The sequence below is a fragment of the Apium graveolens genome, chromosome 7 (assembly GCF_009905375.1).
Source record: "Apium graveolens cultivar Ventura chromosome 7, ASM990537v1, whole genome shotgun sequence".
NCBI classification, from domain to species: Eukaryota; Viridiplantae; Streptophyta; class Magnoliopsida; order Apiales; family Apiaceae; genus Apium; species Apium graveolens.
Window position 1 is genome coordinate 49,072,547 of NC_133653.1, and position 17,359 is coordinate 49,089,905.

Genomic DNA, 17,359 nt, shown 5'->3' on the forward strand with positions numbered 1-17,359 from the left:
AACATGTTTGCACATAGAATGCCCTTTCCTGTTAACCAAAATTGGCATGACAATTCTGCTTCAGTGAATGGTTTCAAAGGTCCAACTCAAATGACTAAGGATGAATCTGAAATACCCATGTCAAATGAGGTCAAACTTAAGAAACCAAAGAAAAAGGCTAACAAGGAAGGACCCAAGAAAACTTGGGTACAAAAATTAACTTGGTTTGATTTTGATGTGTACAGGGAAATAAATAGAATCTTTGGTATCTGGATAGTGGTTTCTCAAGGCACATGACTGGAGATTCTACCCTGCTCTCTGAGTTCAAGGAAAGAGCGGGCCCAAGTATCACTTTTGGAGATGACAGTAAGGGTTATACTGTGGGATATGGCTTGATTTCAAAGGATAATATCATCATTGAGGAGGTTGCCCTAGTGGATGGACTCAAGCACAATCTGTTGAGTATCAGCCAGCTTTATGATATATATATATTGTGCGAGACCTGATTGTATGTTGTGATGAATGTTCTGTCAAAATCCAATAACCCTAATTTCGTAAAATGAAGAGTATAAGTATTTTTTGGGAATGAACACTAAACCGATTTTGAGAACGTGAACCCTAATTGTTGGATGTGTTATTGTATTATAATATATACATAATTACGAGTCGGGTTTGAATATCGTTGGATAGAATTGGTATTGAGGATATGTCAAGCATACCTAGACATCTAACGTAGGGTATTTCGGCTCTGTAGGTTCTAATCGAAGGACTCAAAAATTGAAGTTGAACTAAAGATAACCTAGTGATCAGCCGACAAGCGCAACGAGGTTCCTAAGCGAAGGACCTGAGCATTGAGGTCGGATCCAGGATAGTCAAATAGTAAAGCGATAAAGCCTGAGCGTCCGAATCGGCTCAGAGTCAATTAGTATCAGTTGTAGAGCTCTGCAAGGCAAGTACCCCTGACCATTCTTTTATGGTTCAGTATATGTGAATGGCTAATGTTTTAATCTCGTAATGGAACAAAAAAGTTTTAAGTTACGTATTCCCCTGTACTTGAAAATGTTGTTTAAAATTATGTTTTGGGGAAAAGTAACTTCTGAAAATACCTATCTCTAAACGTGATTTAAATGAAAAGAGGATTTGAATAGTGTGTTGTGACAGAAATGATTTTGAAAAAGAGATAGATAAAAGTGTTTTCGAAACTGGATAAAGAGATTGTTTTAATCCACCTATGTCGTGGAAGGTTTTGATCCACCTATGTCATGGAATTTTGGAAAGAGACAAAAACAGAATTTAGTTGATCTATTGGAGTTGCGTAAGAGGCCCGTTATTTGGTAACGGCCCAGCATGTGGTTGCGTAAGTGGCTAATTGGATTGGGCATTCTGTTTAACCGATTAGTCCAGCGTGGGGGAAAGACCTAGCTAGTCTTTTCCCAAGTTCCGGAACACATTCTATTTCTGGATGGCCGTTAGTCGCTGTCCGGTGAGGGCAGACTGATCAGCTATCTTCACCCATTATACGTCCAATAGATTTAATTGATTCAGTTTTGAAATTGTTTAACAAATCAACGTGTTTGAGATAAATGATGTTGTGGTTCCAGTAATGGAACAAGTGATTTTGAGGTTCCCGGAGAGGAACAAGTTTTATAGGTCCTGTGATGGGACAAGTTTTATTGTTCCCGTAACGGAACAAATGATTGTGGGTCCCCGTAACGGGACAGATGGTTTTATGGTTCCTCTAATGGAACAGAAGGTTTGAAAATGGAAATAGCATGCTAAAATTAAACTATGGTTTTTATGCACAACACCCGACTGTTGATCTTGTTTTACAGAGCATGCTAGTTTTGATATCCAGTTTATATCATATTTTACATGTTTCTGGCAAGTTATAAATTCTATTCCTATAACTATTTTACTTTAAACTGTTTTACTTGTTATTCATATAGTGGTGCTGCTGAGCAAGCAATTGCTCACCCTTGCAGAATATTTTATATGTATTGCAGATGCCTAAGAGATTCTTGCGCGGTAGTCAGGCCAAAGTTCCAGCTCCTTTCGTGTTAGGCTCCTCTGAGGTAGTTGTGTTCAGACCAGATGAGGTCTGTTGAGTTGCTGCATTGAATTAGTGGTCAGGATTGTGTAAGGTAATTTGGGTTGTGTTAGTTGAGTAACCTAAGTCATACTTAAACCTGGAAAAGATCTTGGCAAAGGGGTCGTAGTTATATCCTGTTATTGAATTGTTTATCTTATGGTTGTGGTTGATGACGTCAACTCCTGGCCCCGGGGTTGAGGCCGTCACAGTTGGTATCAGAGCTACAGGTTTGAGTCCCTGATTTAGGTTAGGAGTAGAGTCAAAAGAGTGCAGGAAGGTTTATATATAGGTTTGAGTCAGCAACTCAACCAGAGGAGCGAGTCTATGAGTTTAGTCAAGGGTTTCAGAAGTGTAACCCTGACGTTTATTGAGGATTGACTGGAACTGCCCTAACTTAGAGTATGATTTCTTCGTATATGTATTATTAGTAATGTTCGATAGAGATTTCTAGATTCCCTATCGAGAATTCGAGTCTGATTGAGAGAATTCAGCTTTTGAGCAGACCTTTGATGTGCCAGCTGAAGAGACGCCAACGTTATTTCTAAATATCACATTTTCTGTGTCTAGGAATGTTATTGGACTGATTGTGTGACCTTGGTGAGTTCGGATAGCGTGATAATAGTCAGGGACTATTATGACGATTAAGTTTGGTAGTGAATGTGGATCAGAACGGGAAGTGATATTGTTGAACTCTTTTATTTCTTCCTTGAAATGTATTTTACCTCCAGAGTAATTGTTTCCTATTCCATAAGTTGTTTATCTTTCTTGTGAGAAAGTTATGAACTCGAGGTAAGCTACTTAGGGTTTTGTTGATCTCCTTACAAATCAGATTCTTTCTTTTCTATTCGTGAAATTCTTATTTGAATATTATTCTTTCCTCGGTAACTTTTTCGGTTGATTGGGGAAAACAATACATATGAATTGACCATTTGTCTATGTGATAAAAGGGTCTGGTGGGACGCCACCGAGTTATGTGTTGTGACCGTATGGTACTAAGACTGGCCATCTTATGTACTTGTATGGTTGCTCTCAGTCATACCTGCATTCTCTTCACTTCTTTCTTATTTGATTCCTTTGAGCCGGAAATTTCATTGGATATTCTATGGTAATGAATTTCTGCGATTAGATGGTCCTTGTTATTGAAAGCAAGTAAGAGCGACTATTGAGAAGAACGAGAGACCTATATCAGGATATCATTTAAGAATAATGGTAGCAGCGAGGATTCGGAATCTAATAATGGATTTATAGCCTCGGGAAAGGTAAATCAGTGATGGTTGAATCACTTGAGGGTGTTAAGAAATTATCCTTAGAGGAATGGTTGGTTGAAGTTTGGACCATGGTGCCTAGAGGAGTCTAGCATTCCTTAAGCGTGACTTGAATTCTAGTGGGGCTCTGCGTAATTGGTGGTTGATATAGTCAGATAAGTCTCGTAGTATTTCCGATTGGTGGTAGTGTGATAATAGAGCAATGACCGGAAGTTGGTCAGTTGCTATTTTATTGAGGAGTCATGCTACGGTGTTAGTTCCTTTGTATTTTAGTTTTCCTGAACTGTTATTGATTCTGTTATTGTCATTGTTACTATGATTGCTAGTGCTATTAATCTAGATTTCTTTTATACATGGACCCCGATATTAAGGACATGGGTAATTTATTGGGCAGCATTTTCCTGATACAGGTGCACTGTTTAAAAACGGTAATATTTTGTTATGTTTTGAATAACCCCATTTATATATCTCAGGAAGATGCCACCTATGAAAGCTACCCAGTCTAAAGAAAATAGTAGTAGTTTTGTGAAGGGTCCAACTATAAATGAAATTCTAGATTTGTTGCGCCAGCCGTAGCAACAACAGTTGCAGTTAATCTAACGGGTTTAGTGGTGGTGACTACTGTTGCAGCAGCAACAGCAAGGAGTGAATCAAAGTAATAGTTTTAAATCTTTTCAGAATGTAGAAGGAGAAGGCCCTGTTTCATAGGATATGATTACTGAGTTGTTTTGGAAGGGTATTTCCCAGATTGTGTGTGGAGTCAAATGGAAATCGAGTTTCTAGAACTAAAACAAGGTGAAAGAAGTGTGTTGGAATTTGAGTCCAAGTTTACAGAATTGGCCCGATTAGTTCTTAAGTATGTAAGTACAGAGAGTCAGAAGGTAAGGAGGTTCTAACAAGGGTTGAAGCCTGAAATTTATAGAGGAGTTGTGGCATTGTAACTCAAGACATACTCCTCTATGGTTCATGCCACCCTAGTAATAGGAGATGACTAGAAGTTGGCTGCTAAGGAAGGGAATGATAAGAAAAGGAAGTCTGGTGGTGTTAGGGGCAAGGCAGATAAAGAAGAAAAGAATTGAACGTGATTAAGATTCCTGAGGAAATTGAAAAGAGTTAAAGTTGGAGTTCGAATACCGAAAGGTGATAAAAAATGAATATATGAAATTACTATCTAACCTAGACGGATGAGAATGAGTAAGAGGTTCCGGAGACAGAGTTCCTCTCCGGCTAGGTCTACTGCTACGTCAGTTGTTTCCACTCCAACCCAGTTAGTCAAGTAAGCAGTGGATTGTGAGTCCTGTGGCAGGAGACATAGCAGTTGTGTAAAAAGAATGTGCAATGTTTCAAATATGGTTATAAGGGTCATCATGTGTCGGAATGCAACCCAGAAAAGCAGGAGTTATGTATCACAATTATGGAAGAGTGGCCATATTGCAAGGAGTTGTAGAACGGTTATTCAAGATATTACATCCCAAGGGCCAACATCCAGCTCAGCTAGAAATAGAACTATTAAAAGAATCAAGAAATCAAGCGTTTAGAGGTTGGACGTCATTGCATTTGATCTGACACCCTCCGAGTTAGAGGGGTTTGATATGATTTTAGGATTGATTTGGTTGTCCTGTATTGTGGCAAGGAGTGGTTTCAGAAGAAGCAAAGTGTAAAGTGTACAGAAGCCAGTAGTAAGGTAAGTTTCTGGATGTAGAAGCAATATAAGGAATTCTTCCAATCATGCGAGAAAAGAAGTGATAAGCTAAGGATATAAGGTAGATCCACCATCTGTAAAGATACGAATAAGAGAATACTTAAGCTGGAGGACTTTTGAGTAATACATAAATGCCCTGAAGTTCCTAGAGGTCAGTGGAACGAAATAATTAGTTTGATAATGATAAAAGTTATTAGAAAGAGAAGTGAGCATACCAGATATAATTCTCTCGGGGTGCACCAATTATGTTGCTAGGAAAGAGGATAGAATTATGAGGTTGTGTAATGATTATCAGGAGTTTAATAAAATGGCGAATAAGAATAAATAACCCCTATTAGGAATTAATTACTTATGTGACCTAATTCAAGGAGTGTGTGATTTCTACGGGATTGACTTAAGATCCAGCTCGAGGACGTATCAAAGATTGCGATCAGAACGAGTTATGAGTATTGTAAGTTCTGATGATAGTATATGGAGTAGCAAGTGTATATGTTATCTATAAGGAATTAAGGGACATGGTGTATAAGGAGTACGTGGATAAGTGAATTGTATTTATTGATAACATCCTCAGCTATTTAAAGATTAAGAAAGTCTATGTCGAACGCTTAAGGATTTCCCTATGAAGATTAGAAGAGAAGAAACTATACGCTAAATTTTCCAGAATGAATTATAGCTGAGATAAACAAGGGATTCCGATAATTTCATCAAAGATCACCTAAGCAAAGTCGGTGTAATAACAGATGCCCTGCACAGAAGGAAATGATTGAATGTGATTAAGATCACTGAGGAGTTAATGAAAGAATGGGAAAGAGTGGAATGTGAAGTTTGAATACCAGAAGATGAGCAGAAGTGAAGATATGAGGTTACTTTCCAGCCTAAATTGCTGGAAATGAGTAAAGAGTGTTTGAATGTTGGAAATTAAATTGAAAATAAATATTACTTATCATCCCTAGACAGAGGATCAAAGTGAGAAGATGATTCGGACAACATAAGACATGAGAGAATATATTTATGGTGGGTTTAAAAAGTGAACTGCGATAATCACCTATCATGAATTAAGTTTTTTTTATGATAATAGTTACCCTGTTAGTAAGAGAATACTACTTTGCGAAGTGTTGTATAGGCCAAAGTTTTACCTTGAAAGAGATTGGTTAAATTTGAATAGAAGGGACGAGTAAAGTCCAAATTGTATTGAACCATTCGAGGTATAAAGGAATATAGGTAAAGTTGTCTATAAGTTGGTATCACCGCCGTAGTCGCAGTATATATATAATATGTTATAAGTGTCAATGTTAAAGCGATATGTTTCTGATTTGAATCAATCCATTGATTAGGAGCCAACGGGCTCTCATCCAAACTTGTTCTGCGTGGAATAATCGATCCAAATCCTAGATCGTTAAGAGCGAGTCCTTAGTAATGAATTTATGTCTATAGTGAGTATGCTTTGGAATAAATCTCCGAGTAGAAGAGTCTACCTGGAAGTTAGAGCCAGATATGCTTGACAAATATCCTCACTGATTTAGTTAGATCATATTCTGAGGACAGAATCTTTTTAAGGGGGGAAAGATATAACGACCCGTATATTTTTATTATTATTTAAATGTGTAATTATGGAATAAATAAATAAATAAAATATTTGTGTGAGTTCGGTCAGTGGGTTATTATCCTGTCATTATGTGTATGTGCTTACTAGTGTATGGAATTAAATTGCGTGGTTAATTAATGAATTGTATGATTTTGTATCATTGTTAAAAATGGTGTTATTGTAGTTTTATTTCCATAAATACTTGGAATCTCTCTAAAATTGTTTCTATGATTTTGTAATCTCAATATTTATTTTTGGGATTTTATAAAATTTAGAAATCAATATTTTATCAATTATTTAACCCTGTACGATTTTCTGGTTGCATTTATCTGTAAAATCTGTATTTAATTCCCAAATTCTTCAAAAATTATGAAACTCATATTTATTTAAGTTGAGAATATTCCGGGAATTTTAAAATTATTTTGGGAATTTTCGGGATTAATTTGACCCGCGCGTTGATTCATTTATTTGAGAAAAGCGGGTATAAGTTGCGTTTCAAAATCTATTTAAAAATTACAAAATTTATGTTTAATTAACTTTAGAATATTTATAAAATTTTAAAACTATTTTGACAATTTTCCTAGTTTATTTTTATGCGACTTTGGTTCGTTTATCTTGAAAGAACGAGTCAAAATTCAGTTCCCGGGGATATCAGGATACGTGTCCAATTCTTATAAAAAAAGAAAGGACACGTATCAGTTTTTATTTGTGTGGTAGCTTCTCGAACTCTCTCTAATCTCTCCTGTATTTCTCTCTTTCTCATTGATCACTCTGTTTTCTCTCTATTGGTCTCTCATCTGTTTCTTTCATTCCCATGGCCTATCCCCGTCTTTTTGTCTGGTAAGTCGGCCGCCTTGTTTTTCCGGCCCCTTGCTGTTCTCGATGGCTATTCTGATTGGTTGGGTTGTGTATATACACACACGTTTTGTATGTATATGTGCAGTCTGGTTGAAATACTTCGCATTCTTGTTGTTGTTTCCGTTTGATTTCGCGGTTGCCGCCGGTTTTCCAGTGAGGTGGCCGGAGGATTGAACGGCGCATGGGCGTGTATCTGTTTCGTGTTGGCTGTTTTTGTTCGGTTGTTCTCTGGCATTTTTATTATTTATCTATTTAATTGATTTGCTGCAGTAAATAATTGATCATATTTATGTAATGAAAATAAAATGTTGTGCAGGGAATTAATATGATTAATCGGTGAAAATTTGTATGGAAACCCGAAATTAATCGGGCACCGACAAATTTTTATCGCCGTCCGCGATGAATTTTGACGAGCGGACGATGGACTGTGATGACGCGGTTCTGAGTCCTAATATTTTAAAATAAATAATTATAAAATATGAATAATAATTAATAAGTGTACTTAAATTCAAACTTGGGATTGTGTGGAATTTTGACTGAATTGAATCGGAGGTTGGAATCGTATTTGGATTAATTGTGGATTTGTTGTTGTGATTTGATGTCGAGTTATTCGACAGGTAGGCCGATAAACAGAGGAGGTACTGCCCAAAGTTTTGGAAATTATTTGGAAATTCGGGACATACCTTGTAATTATCGGAACGTCGAGCGAGTATGAATATATATATATATATATATATTGTGCGAGACCTGATTGTATGTTGTGATGAATGTTCTGTCAAAACCAATAACCCTAATTTCGTAAAATGACGAGTATACGTATTTTCTGGGAACGAACACTAAACCGATTTTGAGAACGTGAACCCTAATTGTTGAATGTGTTATTGTATTATAATATATACATAATTACGAGTCAGGTTTGAATATCGTTGGGTAGAATTGGTATTGAGTATATGTCAAGCATACCTAGACGTCTAACGTAGGGTATTTCGGCTCTGTAGGTTCTAGTCGAAGGACTCAAGAATTGAAGTCGAACTAAAGATAACCTAGTGATCAGTCGACAAGCGCAGCAAGGTTCCTAAGCGAAGGACCTGAGCATTGAGGTCGGATCCAGGATAGTCAAATAGTAAAGCGATAAAGCCTGAGCGTCCGAATCGGCTCAGAGTCAATTAGTATCAGTTGTAGAGCTCTGCAAGGCAAGTACCCCTGACCATTCTTTTATGGTTCAGTATATGTGAATAGCTAATGTTTTAATCTCGTAATGGAACAGAAACGTTTCAAGTTACGTATTCCCCTGTACTTGAAAATGTTGTTTAAAATTATGTTTTGGGGAAAAGTAACTTCTGAAAACACCTATCTCTAAACATGATTTAAATGAAAAGAGGATTTGAATAGTGTGATGTGACAGAATTGATTTTGAAAAAGAGATAGGTAAAAGTGTTTTGGAAACTAGATAAAGAGACTGTTTTAATCCACCTATGTCGTGGAAGGTTTTGATCCACCTATGTCGTGGAATTTTGGAAAGAGACAAAAAGGGAATTCAGTTGATCTATTGGAGTTGCGTAAGAGGCCCATTATTCGGTAACGACCCAGCATGTGGTTGTGTAAGTGGCTAATTGGATTGGGCATTTTATTTAACCGATTAGTCCAGTGTGGGGGAAAGACCTAGGTAGTCTTTTCCCGAATTCCGGAACACATTCTATTTCTGGATGGCCGCTAGTCGCTATCCGGTGAGGGTAGACTGATCAGCTATCTTCACCCGTTAAACGTCCAATAGATTTGATTGATTCAGTTTTGAAATTATTTAACAAATCAACATGTTTGAGATAAATGATGTTGTGGTTCCAGTAATGGAACAAGTGATTTTGAGATTCCCGGAGAGGAACAAGTTTTATAGGTCCTGTGATGAGACAAGTGTTATGGTTCCCGTAACGGAACAAATGATTTTGGGTCCCCGTAACGGGAAAGATGGTTTTATGGTTCCTGTAATGGAACAGAAGGTTTGAAAATGGAAATAGCATGCTAAAATTGAACTATGGTTTTATGCACAGCACACGACTATTGATCTTATTTTACAGAGCATGCTAGTTTTGATATCCAGTTTATATCATGTTTTACATGTTTCTGGCAAGTTATGAATTCTGTTCCTATAACTGTTTTACTTTAAACTGTTTTACTTGTTATTCATATAGTGGTGCTGCTGAGCAAGCAATTGCTCACCCTTGCAGAATATTTTATATGTATTGCAGATGCCTAGGAGATTCTTGCGCAGTAGTCAGGGCAAAGTTCCAGCTCCTTTCGTGTCAGACTCCTCTGAGGTAGTTGTGTTCAGACCAGATGAGGTCTGTTGAGTTGCTGCATTGAATTAGTGGTCAGGATTGTGTAAGGTAATTTGGGTTGTGTTAGTTCAGTAACCTAAGTCATACTTAAAATTGGAAAAGATCTTCGCGAAGGGGTCGTAGTTATATCCTGTTATTGAATTATTTATCTTATGGTTGTTGTTGATGACGTCAACTCCTGACCCCGGGGTTGAGGCCGTCACAAGTCAGGCATCCCATGATGAGGACACTTTCTAAGCATCTCCTTATAATGATCCCAAGCTTCATATAAAGACTCACCTGATTGTTGTGCAAATTGTGTAAGAGCATTTCTGATTGCAGTTGTCTTTGCCATAGGGAAAAATTTAGTAAGAAACTTGTAAGTAAAATCTTCCCAAGTAGTAATAGAGCCTGGTAATAGATAATACAACCAACACTTAGCTTTATCCCTCAGAGAGAATGGGAAAAGCCTCAGCTGAACAGCATCTTCGGAACATTGTTGAATTTGAAAGTGTCGCCGATCTTGATGAAATCTTTAATATGCATGTTGGGATATTCCGTTAGAGAACCCCAAAACTGGACTTAGTTCTACACCATCTGAATTATGCTAGCCTTGATTTCAAACGTATTAGCCGTGATGGTTGGTCTGATAATGCTAGACTGAATATCATTGATCTTCGGTTGAGAGTAATCCATCAAAGCCTTCGGATTCGCTGCTGGTTCTGCCATTGCAATAACAACTACTTCTTCAATTTTCACCTCGACAAAAACTTCTTCAACTACTTCATCCTCTTTATCTAGTGTTCTCTTTCAAGATCGAGAATGTGTTAGCATAAACGCTCCCTAGAGTACTTGATAAAGCAACAAGCAAACAAGTAAGTAAAATATCTGAGTCAGTGAACTTTAACGACCACTGATGTCAAGCACATAAACTAAAAATTAACACCGAGTCCCCGGCAGCTGCGCCAAAAACTTGTTAGGACGAAAACACGCGCTAAAAATTACACGCAAGTATACGCGTTCACGAGTAATATATAATTATTTCTAGTTCGTTCCCACAGAGACTGGTTTAGGTTAAATTCAATTTATGCACTTATGTAACAATGGTATGGCTATCGTTCAATGCTAAGACAAATAACAATTTAGTTTTTGATTAAACTAAGAGATTATACTAACTAATTTTAACTAAGAGAATTGAGGTTAAATTACTTATATGAGACAATCATGGGATTCTAACTTCATTAAATACTTCATTCAAAGTCATTGTTCTTAACCTTAGCATACAATGGTGATGACAACTAATCAATAACACGAAACTAGTAAACGCCAATTTAAGTTGCACGAATACCCTACTACCAGACATCCACAAAAAAGATAGAAGCTGAATAGACGCCAAATATGTTGAGACCCTATATGTGTATAGAATTTGACAACATAAAGGTTTAATGCACAAGTTATCTATCATTATTACATAGGGCAAGTAAGATGGTTAAAATTACCTACGAATCATGCATAACATATACATGAACCTATGCTAGCATGGCAAGTTCTAAACCTCTAAATTCACTGTCGCTTCAATGGAGATTAACAAGCTATCTTATAAGTTCGTGACGCTCATAAGACGAATAAGCACAACCAATACTAGGAAATCATACAATCATCACACACTAAGATATTGAAATAAATTAAATATTGAAATCAATAAGTAAATCCGTTAGAACCCCACGATAACGATTAGTTCATAACTGAACTCATCATCACCGTGGGTTCCAATGAAAGCATGGTATAATAAACTAAGTCTTTATAAACTGAATAAATAACCAAAGTGCATAATCAAGAGTAATAGGTTCAACAAAAAAGAAAACAAGCATCCAAGATAAAACTCAATCAAAGAATCACAAGTAAAAACAAGCTTTTCTTCTCCTTCGTTGTATTTGTACTCCTAGGTCTTCTTGCTGTCTTCTCCTTAGTCTCTGTTGTGAAAAATGTCTTAAAAAGGTCTTTATATAGCAGCCCATCTGATCAGGAGTCCAAAGAATCAGCCTTCTAATCAAATCAGGATTCCAGGATTTCGACCCGGCGTGGCCGCTCTGTGAAGCGTGCGGCCGCCCTGACATTGTGTTAAACCGGCGCGGCCGCCCTGGACTTGGGCGCGGCCGCCCTGACTCTCTGAAAAAACTTATTTGGTTGGCTTTTCTTGCTGGTTTCTTTTATGCACTTGAACGAGGTTTCATCCTAACACTCTTCTAGCATAAAAACAATGTAGAAATCTTTCCTGCTTCCGATTATGCCCTGAAATGCAACACACTACAAAAATACATCAAATACACAAATAACTTGAGTACGAAACACCAATTTGAGCCTTTACGAAGTGTTCTAAGTGGATATAAATGTGACGGCCTCAACCCTGGGGTCAGGAGTTGACGTCACCCACATCATAATAACAAACATAATATAATCCAATTCAATATTATTACATAAACTCGACCCCTTTTTATCTTTTTCAGGTTTAAGTATGACTTAGATTATAATTATTATAAAACCAACTTATTACAAACAACCCTGGCAATACTATCTTAATACAGCAACTCAACAAACCATCTTTGATCTGAAACAATTACCTCAGAGGAGCTTGATACGGAAAGAACTGGGACCATGCCCTGACTACAACGGAAGAGTCTCCTAGGCATCTACAATACATATATATAAAACATGCTGCAAGGGTGAGCAATCAATTGCTCAGCAATACCACTATATGAATAACAAGTAAAACAGTTTATGATAAATCAATTATGGGAACATAATTCATAACATGTTACAAAATATGCAAAACATGTATAAACAGGATATCAACATCTAGCATGCTATGTAAAACAATAACATCAATCGTGTGCTGTTTATAAATATCAGAGTTCAATTTTAGCATGCTATTTCACTTTCAAATCATTTGTTCTATACAAGTTAATTTGTTAAACAGTTTCAAAATTGAATCAATCAAATGTATTGGACGTTCAACGGGTGAAGATAGTTGATCAGTCTATCATCACCGGACAGCGATTAACGGTCGTCCAGAATAAAGAATGTGTTCCGGAACTTGGGAGACTAGCTAGGTCTCCCCCATATTGGACTAATCGGTTACACAGTGTGCACAACCGAATTAGCCTCTTACGCCACAACCTGTTGGGCCGTTACCGAATAACGGGCATCTTACGCAACTCCAATAGATTAACTGAATTCCCTTTTTACCTCTTTCCAAATTCCACGACATAGGTGGACAAAACATTCCATAACATAGGTGGATCAAAATATTCCACGACATAGGTGGATCAAAACATTCCACGACATAGGTGGACAAAACATTCTCTTTATCCGGTTTTCCAAAATCACTTGTACCTATCTCTTTTTAAAACAATTTTGTCACGGTACACTATTCAAAACTTCTTTTAATTTTAATCACATGTTAGAGATAGGTACTTTCAGAAGTTACTTTTCCCCAAAACATATTTTAAACAACATTTCCCAAATACAGGGGATACGTAACTTAAAATGTTCTGTTCCATTACGAGAATAAAACAACAGCTATTCATATATACGGAACCATAAAAGTATGGTCAGGGGTACTTACCTTGCAGAGCTATACAACTATCTCTGATTGACCTTGAACCGATTTGAACGCTCGGATTTATCATCCAACTGTTAGACTATCCCGAATCCGACTTTGATATTCAGGCCCTTCGATTGGAACCTCGCTGAGCTTGTTGACTGATCACTAGGTTATCCTTAGTCCAACTTCAACTCTCAGGCCATTCGACTAGAACCTACAGAGTCGAAATACCCTAATTTAGACATTCGATTATTATTGACATATCCTCGCTAACAAATCTACCCATTCGATATCAATTTCCGTCTCAAAATTACACATACTATTATAATACACATAACAATTAGGGTTCACGAATTCAAAACTTGGTTCAATAATCACTTTCAGAAAATACGTATACTCATCGTTTCGTCAAACTAGGTTGTCAAATATTTTACAAAAATGTTTTACAACGATCCGGAAATAGGTTTTGTAAAATATTTATTTATAATTATACAATTATTCATGTTCGACTGGTATTTTCGACAATTACAAGATACGTTCCCGAGTTTTTCGAATTTAATTTTCCGAAAATCGGGCAGCGTCTCTTCTGTTTATCAGCCTACCCGTCGAAACATAATCAACGTCACCAAATCAAATCAATTGCGCAATTCACAATCACAATTCACAATCCCATTTATTTACCCAACTCCGACATAACATAACAAATTTTTCATTCCGAGAAACTAGTTTTACACACTTATTATTATTTTATTATTTTAATAATTATATTAGGACTCAGAATCGCGTCATCACAGTCCACCGTTGGCTCGCCAAGGCTCATCGCCGACGGCGGCAAAAATTCGCGGGTGCCCGTGTTATTCGGCTTTTCATCGCAAACTTTCACCGACAAATAACTATGGATATCCCAATAATCAAATGATTCGAATAACCATAAGAATTTATTCGAATTTTTCTTAAAATAATTCGAATAAACATAAAAATTCATTCGATTTTCCAGAAAATAACTCAAACAAATCAAAGGCAGACATCGAATAGTTTCATCACAATTTAATTGTAGAAACCGAGCATCATAAACCAACAATTCGGACAACTTATAAATCATACAAGTGAATCGAAATTAGGCACACACAGTGAACCATAGCAACAGCAGAGAAACTACCACACGCGAATACACGTGCACAGGAGGGAGGGGGGCGGTGACAAGGTCACCGGAAATGGAGTACGGACGGCGACACAAGTACCGGAAAGGAAGAAGATTCCAGCGAGGAGAAAATGGAAGAAAAAGGAACTAAGAGTAGCATGTATATATCTGTTCTTGAGGGATTGGAGATGGAAGAGACATTGAGAGAGAAAAAAAGAGTGTAGAGAGGGAGAGATTATAGAGAGAGAGAGAGAGAGCGAATTAGAGAGGGGAAGAAGTCGATCCAGATAAACAAAAACAGGGGATAAGGTGATTATACTTATCTGTTTTCTTTCCCCTATTACCAAGTCTGACACTGCCTTTTTAATTATTAACGATATATTTCGCCGATAAAACAAGTCAAAATAACTTCAAATAAATCTCAAAATTCCTAAAATAATCAAAAACTAGCAGATTAAAATTTTCATACTTCTTAAAGCATTTTTCAGTCTCACCTCATACCCGCATTTTACAATTTAACGAACAAACGTGTGGGTGAATTAATCCTAAAAATTCCCAGAATAATTTTAAAATTCTCGAAATATTCAAAACTTAATAAAATATGAGTTTTGTAATTTTTGAAGTATTCGAAAATTTAAATATTGAATTTACACTTAAATGAAATCAGAAAATCATTTAGGGCTAAATAATTACTGAAATATTAATTTCTAAATTTTATAAAATCCCAAAAATAATTATTGAGATTATAAAACATAAAAATAATTTTAGAGACAATTCAAACATTTATGAAAAATAAATCTTCAATAAATCACTTTTAAAAGTGAAAACAAACAATACAACTCAGTAATTAATTATACGGATAATCCTCGAATACCACTAGACCACACATAATTAAGAATAAAGCAACACACAACTAACAAAACCGATACACATATTTTTTTTATTTAATTATTTAATAATTATATCTTTAAATAATATAAAAGTATACGAATCATTATAATAAATGCCACTTCGGCCGCCCTGGACTTAGGCGCGGCCGCCCTGACTCTCTGGAAAAACTTATTTGCTTGGCTTTTCTTGCTGGTTTCTTTTATGCACTTGAACGAGGTTTCATCCTATCACTCTTCTAGCATAAAAATAATGTAAAAATCTTTCCTGCTTCCGATTATGCCCTGAAATGCAAAACACTACAAAACACATCAAATACATATATAACTTGAGTACAAAACACCAATTTGAGCCTTTACGAAGCGTTCTATATGGATATAAATGCCACTTAACAGCAAGCATTTATTTTCAGACTTGGAGATGAACCTCCCTAGAGCTGCAATTCTTCCTGACAGCTTTTGAACATCCTTGATGGAGCGTGGTGGCTCCATGTCTAGGATGGCTTTGATATTGTCGGGGTTGGCCTCTATTCCCCTCTTAGAGACCATGTGACCTAAAAAATTTCCAGACCCAACGCCAAAAGCACACTTGGCTGGGTCTATAACATCATCTTGTGGTGCCTCAGCACTTCAAATGCCTCTCTGAGGTGACTAATATGATCGGCCTTGCTTTAGTTTTTGACTAACATGTCATCAACATAGACCTCCATGGCCTTATCAATTAGATGGGAAAGTATCTTATTTACCAATCTTTGGTAAGTAGCTCCTGCATTCTTAAGTCCAAAAGTGATAACAAGATAATAAAATACACAAAAGTCAGTTATTAAAGATACCTTGGGGGTGCCATCCTTATGTATTCTAATATGATTCTAACCACTGAAGCCATCCATAAAGCTTAGCATCTCGTGTCCATCAGTGGCATCAATCAGGGTATCAATCCTCGGCAGGGGGTAACAGTCCTTGGGACAAGCATCATTCAAGTCAATGAAGTCAATACACATCCTCCACTTCCCATTGGCCTTCTTAACCATTACGGGGTTGGCCAACCACTTAGGGAATTGCACTTCCTCAATGAAACCAGCTTCTAAAAGCTTCTCGACCTCCTGTTTAATGGCTTTCAGCCTATTAGGGGCAGAAGTTCTCTTCTTCTGCTTCACAACCTTTCAAGTCGGGTTAATGTTCAACCTATGAGTTATGAGGTTTGGGTCAATCCCAGGAATATCAGCTGCTGTCCAAGTAAATACGTTAATGTTCTCCTATAGGAAAGTTGTCATTTGTCCCTTCAAGGGCTTGTCCAGATATGCCCCAATATACGTGACCTTCTCCAGGTCTAAGGGGTCTAGGGGAATTGGGACCAAGTCCTCGGCTGGCTTCCCTTGCAATTCATTATTCTCTCAGACATCCATGTCTTCTATGGGGAGGACCTGCCCCCCGGTTCCATCGGGCCTAAGTGTTGCAATACAGCAAGTGCGGGCCATTTTCAGATCTCCTTTTCCTTCTCCTACGTCGTTCCAAGTTGGGAACTTCGGTACCATGTGGTAGGTTGAGGGTACAGCCTTGAACGCATGGATCCCTGTTCTATCCATGATGGAATTTTAAGTAGAGGCTGCATTAACAACCTGAAAGTTCAACATTTGTGTGGCCTCCCTGGGCTCTTCCCCGATAGTCAAGGGAAGTTGTATTGATCCTTCGACTTTGCATTCCACATGGTTAAACCCGTAGATGGGTGCGTCGGATGGAGTTAGTTGAGAATGGTAGCGGAACTCCGAACCCTGAGGTTGAGGAGCAACAACGCAATGATGTTTTATTACTTATTGGAGATCAGATTGTGGATCCGATAGAACGTCCTAACGAGGGACCGAATGATGTTCATATTGAGGATGTAGCGGTTGAGGATGTTATCCTAGAAGGGATTATTGCTGAGTATGATCCTG

General features: G+C 37.3%; 1 long non-coding RNA gene and 1 other non-coding gene across 3 annotated transcripts; one reads left to right on the top strand and one right to left on the bottom strand.

The window, feature by feature from the left end:
- Window positions 1-10,026: 10,026 nt before the first annotated feature.
- LOC141676224 (small nucleolar RNA R71) lies at window positions 10,027-10,133 on the top strand. Its single transcript, XR_012556825.1, has one exon. It is a non-coding gene; the product is annotated as a small nucleolar RNA R71 (small nucleolar RNA).
- A 1,446-nt stretch (window positions 10,134-11,579) lies between these two features.
- On the bottom strand, window positions 11,580-14,878 carry LOC141670449 (uncharacterized). 2 transcript variants are annotated; one of them, XR_012554543.1, is made up of 2 exons: window positions 13,419-14,878; window positions 11,580-12,483 (listed from the first exon to the last, which is right to left on the bottom strand). It is a non-coding gene; the product is annotated as an uncharacterized LOC141670449 (long non-coding RNA). The 2 variants fall into 2 exon arrangements; XR_012554544.1 differs by having other exon boundaries at window positions 11,580-12,508.
- Window positions 14,879-17,359: the final 2,481 nt, after the last annotated feature.